Source organism: Triticum dicoccoides, chromosome 2B (assembly GCF_002162155.2).
Source record: "Triticum dicoccoides isolate Atlit2015 ecotype Zavitan chromosome 2B, WEW_v2.0, whole genome shotgun sequence".
Classification (NCBI taxonomy): domain Eukaryota; kingdom Viridiplantae; phylum Streptophyta; class Magnoliopsida; order Poales; family Poaceae; genus Triticum; species Triticum dicoccoides.
Genome location: NC_041383.1, coordinates 45,863,245 through 45,870,214, shown reverse-complemented (window position 1 = coordinate 45,870,214; position 6,970 = coordinate 45,863,245). Strand labels below are relative to the sequence as shown.

General features: G+C 40.0%; 1 long non-coding RNA gene across 4 annotated transcripts in view; it reads right to left on the bottom strand.

Annotated features, from left to right (window-relative positions):
- Positions 1 to 411: 411 nt before the first annotated feature.
- LOC119362026 overlaps positions 412 to 6,970 on the bottom strand; it is a 7,863-nt gene continuing 1,304 nt past the window's right edge. The window contains exons 2-7 of one of the 4 annotated variants that reach the window (XR_005173095.1): positions 5,761 to 6,425; positions 5,078 to 5,122; positions 3,993 to 4,241; positions 3,761 to 3,917; positions 1,768 to 2,005; positions 412 to 839 (exon numbers count right to left, since the gene is read on the bottom strand). This is a non-coding gene — a long non-coding RNA (uncharacterized LOC119362026). Of the gene's footprint in view, positions 840 to 1,574; positions 2,006 to 3,760; positions 3,918 to 3,992; positions 4,242 to 5,077; positions 5,123 to 5,760; positions 6,426 to 6,970 lie in introns of those variants that run through there. The other 3 variants (XR_005173098.1, XR_005173097.1, XR_005173096.1) reach the window with 3 other exon arrangements.

Below are 6,970 nucleotides of genomic sequence, written 5' to 3'. Positions count from 1 at the left end.
CGCACCTTTTCTTCTCGTCTTGGAAAATACAATTCACTCTCTCATAGTATGACACAATGCTCACACTCACACCACATTCCATCCGCTTGCTCTCCTTGCCACGGGCATCGCCGCCGTCATCTCTCCCCTCCAAAACCTCTCCCCTCCAAAACTTCTCATTGCTTCCTCCCCTCGGCGCCATGGCATTCAACATGTACCTTCCTCTCACCGCCATCTCCCCTTCGCTTCACGGTATCGCCCACTCCCTCTTCACCCATCCATAGTGTCCCAAGCTTATTCTCGGTGCCAAGAAATGCACATCATCGTAGCCGAGGGCAAACACCACGATGTGTTTTTGCTGACATAATATACGAAATGATATATATCATGCCATCCTTTCACATGTTTTCTTCTAAAATAACTTTTGTCGATTTCAACATGAGATGAATAGCAAAATTTGTGATGTTGCTTACATTCCGTGACAAAACAGAGATAGCAACACGGTCTCCTTTGCTCACAAAGATGGTGTCTCGAGCAGGAGAGAAAGCAGCGGCGGTGTCACTGACATTCCCCTAATGGTCCACCTCCCCGACCTTTTCCACGCTTCACCAGTCGTCGCCACCAAATGACTGCCACCACCAGCAGTCCTTCCCTCCGCCACCCCCTCTTCGTCGGGCATGGGCCCAGATCCACCCTAATATGGCTCTCCCAGAGGGGCGATATGGGAGTCGTGTGGCTCTCGGGCGACACCGCTACACGGTCCAAAACGGCGACCTGAAGAGAGTAATGTGTGGGCTACAAGGTGTTGGCTGCATCTAAGGGGTTCGTTTGAGGGCAGACCGGTTCAAGGATGACAAAACCTGCGATCGAAACATTTATTTGTAAAAAAAATCTACGTACGAGGGAGAGAGCGATGTGACTAATGAAACTAAATGTACTCCCCTTTAATAGTAGAGATTAAATTGTATATCTACACCACTTCCTTTCCCCCTTAATATGTGAGCTAGCATAATGAGGAACTGTAAGAAACGAGATAGGACATTGAGGTCTAAATGTTCGTTTGAATAATGGCCAAATATGCATTTCCTCACATGTCCTAAGATGGCAGAACTACTTTACAAAACGGCGACCTGAAGAGAGTAAAGTTGCAAATAACAATGTTTTCTCTCCTAATATGCCTTTTACCTATTTTAGATTAGCTTACAAACTGAAACAAATTTTAGATTCAATCCAAAATCATGCTAGTGATCAGAACATCTATTTCCAACACACATTAGTTATGACACCATATATCACATTCACATGTTTACTTTATTGTTTAGACAACTCGCTGGCTGAAAGTAGTGCAAGATGCAATCACATGCCATGTTAATGATGATTTACAACATAATTTATTTCCGAAACCACAAATATTTCACATAGGATGCGTCCTTTTTTGTTAGTAGAACAAAGAAAAAAAGGCACCACCAAGATCATGAACCACTATGAAAACTAAGGACTATTACTACTTTCAACATATAGGAATATTAACTAAATTTCAACATTTAAGAGGTAAAAAATATCGCCATCAAGTACACTCACCAATATGGTAGCATCAATAAGATATTTGTAATTTAGAAGTGGAAAAGAACTTGTTAATCACAGGTTTGGAAACATTCTGGTATACATGAAACTCATGTAGTCCATGACAAAACATGAATTGAGAAACAAAGAAAATGCATATGTTCTGATTGCCTGAGATTTAAAAAATCACCAGGCAGTTTAAAAGTGTGAATTCACCATGTTTACCTGTAGCATCTCATAGTTGAAATTTTTCATGTGATGACATGCCAATTCTCCTAAGTCTAATTCATGATTCTGTAAGAATAGCCAGCGGAAAATGTACGAGCCAACAGAATAAAGCCGGAAGGCAGTCGCCATGGTTCATGCCCACCACGCAGCCACAGTGTTGACCCGGAGCTCCTCACTGGACCGAGCACGGCGCCTCTCCAAGTCTCCATGATATCTGGGCCACCCCTATAACCTTCTACTCCAGGCAGAAATTATTTATCATCATAAACAAAATATGCAGTTAGATTCTGACGACAAAAGGTACATTTTTTAAGTATGTAAAGTTTGCTCTAAGGTAGATACACATATATGGGTAACAAGTCCATTCTAGCAAGATAGAAAGTTGTAGAACAATTTGTTTTTAAGGATTTGAAGCTAGAAACATGAAGACGTGAGGCATGTTAGAAATTTTAGCTATTACAAATTTAGGTGGATTAACATTAGATTGCACCGATTATTAAATAATGTGTAATAGTGCAAAATATTCTAATAATTCAAAAATTCTATGGCATTGTAATTACCATAGTAAGTATTGTTGCTAATCTGTGCCAATATATTGAAATAGTCTATTCAAAACAGTTAACATTTTCAACCTTCAGTGTACAACCAACAGTATCAGCCTCATCGCGATACGCTAAAGAATTGAAGTAGCATCAAAACATATGTTGACAAAAGTCAAAGTTAAATAGCATCATGATATTGTCATTTGTCATGGCCATAAAAATGGAGGATGACAACCCCACCTAGCGCAGAGCCTACTTTGCAAAATAATACAAATTTTAGTAGAAAGGTATAACATAAAGGTATTTTCCAACAATCGTCCAAAAATATGCAACATCTCTAGAGATATGTCACTGATGCAACTAACCAACTAAAATAAGAAATCTCAATCAATTTTTGGATTACAAACTTTTGCTGCATCATTCATGGTTTGTGGGGTTGCAGATTTGCCTGATGTACTGCGTAATTGAACTTGATAAACCTTGCCACATCAAGAGCGATATGATTTTTTTTTTGTAGATGCAGCTACAGTTTGATTTGGTTTGCTTCACTGTGCATGTTCCGAGGCATTGGGCCAATAAATCAGGTGGTTCTAGAGAAGTAAAAATCGATGAAACAACACCATTGGTCAACTGCATAAAATATGTTTGGATATATGATTGTAATATTCTAACATCGCTTTATTTCCTTCCTTTACCTCACATTGTAATGCCGAGATAAACTATGTGACCTCAGCTGATCTCTGGTCCCCATGGCAATTGGGTATCTCTATCCTCCTCTCACCACAATGCAAAACTCCAAAAGACACAGAAAAAGGGAGGGACCAAAAAATACTCACTCATTGAAGTCTCTTAGCTAATTCAAGAAACTAAAAAAGGCCAAAAGGAGGTGTCCATTAAAACGCTAGCAAGTACCACTATATCTAGCTCTCTTTCTCCAGGGCTTGCTGAAGAGATTGGCTTCTAACAAACCTTCCCCGAAACAACAAAAAACTGAGAACATGAGTAAACATGTGGACTCTGTTTCGGAAAAGTAGATACGTCGGCGATGGTGATCTGGTGTGAGGAGTGAGCTTTTTCAGTGCCTGGCTTACAAATATTATAGACGTTTTTATTCTTTCAAGCATCAATTCTATTAGAATTCCCGTGTACAAATAGAACAATTTCTAACTGTTATTCACCCACATGTTTACCAGAATGTAAAAGAGATAAAAAAGAAATCTTAGAGCTAAAATGAGCTCGTGTAATCTAGGCAGTAGGTTTGCTAGGACTCAGTATTTAGTTTGTTTCCTTACAAACTAATTTTCAGCACTTCCATTTTTATTGGTGACTGGAGTATCAGTGATATACTATTAAAAGGTGTGTACTTCAGTCTAGCATATCAAACATCATCTGTCTCCTAAACATTTAAAAGCAAGTAAAATTTAAGTTTGGGTGTATGGTCTGATTACCTCAGATCCCAATGAATCATTGCATAACCAAGCCCATGTCTGATTTGATAAATCTTCTATAGTTTCTTATCCCTGTTAACTGTGCCTGCCTTTCAACTCTGAATCTTCAACTACAACAACAATCACAGCTTTGTCCTCAAATTGTTTTCAGTAATTACTGCAGAAATATCAGATGATGAGGCTTGTGAATAACCACTAAATACACAATAAGAAGCAGGCCAAAGAAAGCCACCTAGGAGTATGGATGGATGAACACCTAATTTCACTGGAGCTGGTGCTCAGAAATTGATGAACGGAGACACCACAATGTAGGTCGCAACTCGAAAGAATTGTCTTATGGATTTCACATGTTAGAATATCAGAGGCACGGCTTCCCTTGGCTTCATCTTTGTCAGCCCTGTCATCGTAGTCCAGGCGGTCACAGCAAAAATTCCACAACTTTCACCCTGTTCCAATCAATGAGAGGGCGGACTTCAAGAACCTGGTAGTTACACACAGATGAACTTTTTCTTAGTCCTATGAAACGATAAACAAAGAGAGGATAAGTGTCCAAGTGAAAATATTCTAAAGAATTATTTCCAATAGAAAGCTGAAAGGAAGTTAGATGTAGACTCACATGTCGTGCAACGTTTCGGTAATGCACACACACACACACACACACACACACACACACACACACACACACAAACTCGTTATGTTCCATTCTCGCACCGTCAATGTCCTCTCTCACTAAGATTTTTCAACACCTGGTCAGCAACCAAGGTGAGCAACCTAATGGCGTGTTCGGTAGTCCACCACAGCTGCTAACTCCCCAACTCCATCGCCGCCAGCCAGCAGCCGGCTTCTCGCGTCAAATCCTGGAGTGACCAATCCGTTCGGTGCGTTAGCTTCTAGTCATGAGCTTTGTAAAAGGCTGGGCCTGGTCGGTGGCTAGCTTTATTGGGCTTTGATCTGGGAAAAGGAATAGTGGGCTGTCTAAATGGCTGGGCCTGGTCGGAGGCTGGCCTCATATGGCTGTCCGCTCGTGTTGTTTCCTCGTACCGGTTCGCAGCGAGTCACTTGGCGGTGGCAGGGGGTGTAATATCCTTGAACTCTCACTTCTCTGTTCGGTGGAGCTTGGTTTTCTTGACTCCACAAGTCCTCGTTTTTTGCACTACACAAATCGTTGGCTTCTCGTTTACAACTCCAGGAGTTAGCGCGTTCGGCTCAGCCCCACCCGTGGAGTTGAAGGAGCCAGGAGCTGGTGGACTGCCGAACACGCCCTAAACCACATGGTGTAACCTGGTTCTTTTTTAAACTTTAGACATTGATACATACCTCAACAATTGTGTATTGGAAGAGATTGACCTCTTTACCCTGTGACTAAAAGCAAGTGAACAACCAAGATTAGGAAATAGAAGAACAGATTGTGCTGTCACAAAATACCGAAAGTTGCTTCACCTCTGAAAAGTGATAATGCATTGAAGTTTCATATCGATAACAAAATCCAAAGCAATATTTTCTCCATCCAATCTACTACAGGGAACATGTACCGAATGATGAAGGAAGTGTTTTACAGATTTATTTAGCAATTGGCAAGTAGAGGTTCTCAATTTTCTCAAGGACATGTAGTGTCAGTTCGACTCTTTTCTCATTCTCACATATCATATACTCCCACCATCTCAAAATATAAGACGTAATATTTTCAGACAGAGTGAGTATTTCACGAAGATTGAACTCGAGTGATAAATCTTTATCCTATCAAGTTCTATGGTGTTTGCAGAATATCAGCCCATAAGAGGTTACAACATATGAAAATGTTGATAATTATGAGAGGAGTCCAGAAGTTCACATTCTACAGAGAACCATAGTTCACACTTGTCAATGTATTAAAGTTTCATATGCATTACATAAAATGCAACATAAGTAGAGAAAAAACTAAATAAAATATTTAAAAATGGAAATTGTATGCATAAGAAAGAAATGAGTGAGGAAATGTGGCAGTGGCAAGTTAGTACTACCTGGTTCATGGTGTTGTGCGGACTGCAGTTAAGTCGCCTCTCCTCGTCGTCTCAATATTCCCTCTACCAATCTACAATGCAAGCGCCGTGACACCTGAGAAGTCACCCGCGAGCAACCTACTATTCCAACACCAAACAAAATGAGAGCCATATCCTACAATTCCAACATACTGTTACTAAGAACGACCACGTGTTACCTCCCAGAATTATGTTCATGGTTGTATAGTAACAGCTAGGTTCTGACTGCATAATGTGCCCCATGCCCCCATTTCTTTTTTTTCAACAGGAAGGCACCAAGACTGCAGTTTGTGAGGGAAAAGAATCTAATACAATTTGGTCACTTGAGTTGTACATAAAAACTGAAGACCAAGAATCTCTTAATCAACACGCATAGATTAAAGTACGACACGAAGAAACATGTGCATATTATCGCTTGAGTTTGTGAGGAATCGCTAACCAGATAAGGATTAGCAAATCAAGTAATCTCCCATTATGCATATAACTTTCTAAACCCTATCCCATTGAGCATACTTCAATAGAAACTAATGGAAGAACTAACAAAACTATGCATTGAAGTGAGTAAATTAAGAATGGAATACTATAGCTTACCAAGAACATACCTTTTTCCTGCCTACAGTGTGGTCTTGGACTTCTGATAATCACCGCTATAGTACAGACAACAGAGAAGTGTACACTTGATTAGATTATAAGAACTAATTCAGTACACTAAAAGGAAGGGACAGGCTAGTTTTAATATACTAAAAGTATACTTTCTAATTCCATTATGTATGCGGCATAAAGGAAGATAAAGTACATACTGTAAGGTAACACCACATGTTTTTGTCCACACCCATCACACTGCAGATAAAGATCAGTATGAAAAAGCTAGTTACTAAATTTTATTTGACTGAAAAATTCCTTGACTTTTAATTGCGACACATTCTAAAGCTCAGTATAGGGAGAAGCCCCTACAATGTAGGTGATCATTTATACAAGCAACAACAAAAGAACCAAAATTGTGATGCAGTATACTGTCCTCTAAACTCTGATTGTACAAAGAACGAATTGTCTGATTCATGTTCTATTCCCCGACCACTGATGGTAATGGTACACGTTCTCTCCAACTTTTGTGTAGTTTTGGAACTGCAAAGCTAAAGTGTCTAGCTGCTTCTGTTGTAGCTAGCACGTCTCAGCATCAGATCAACATGGT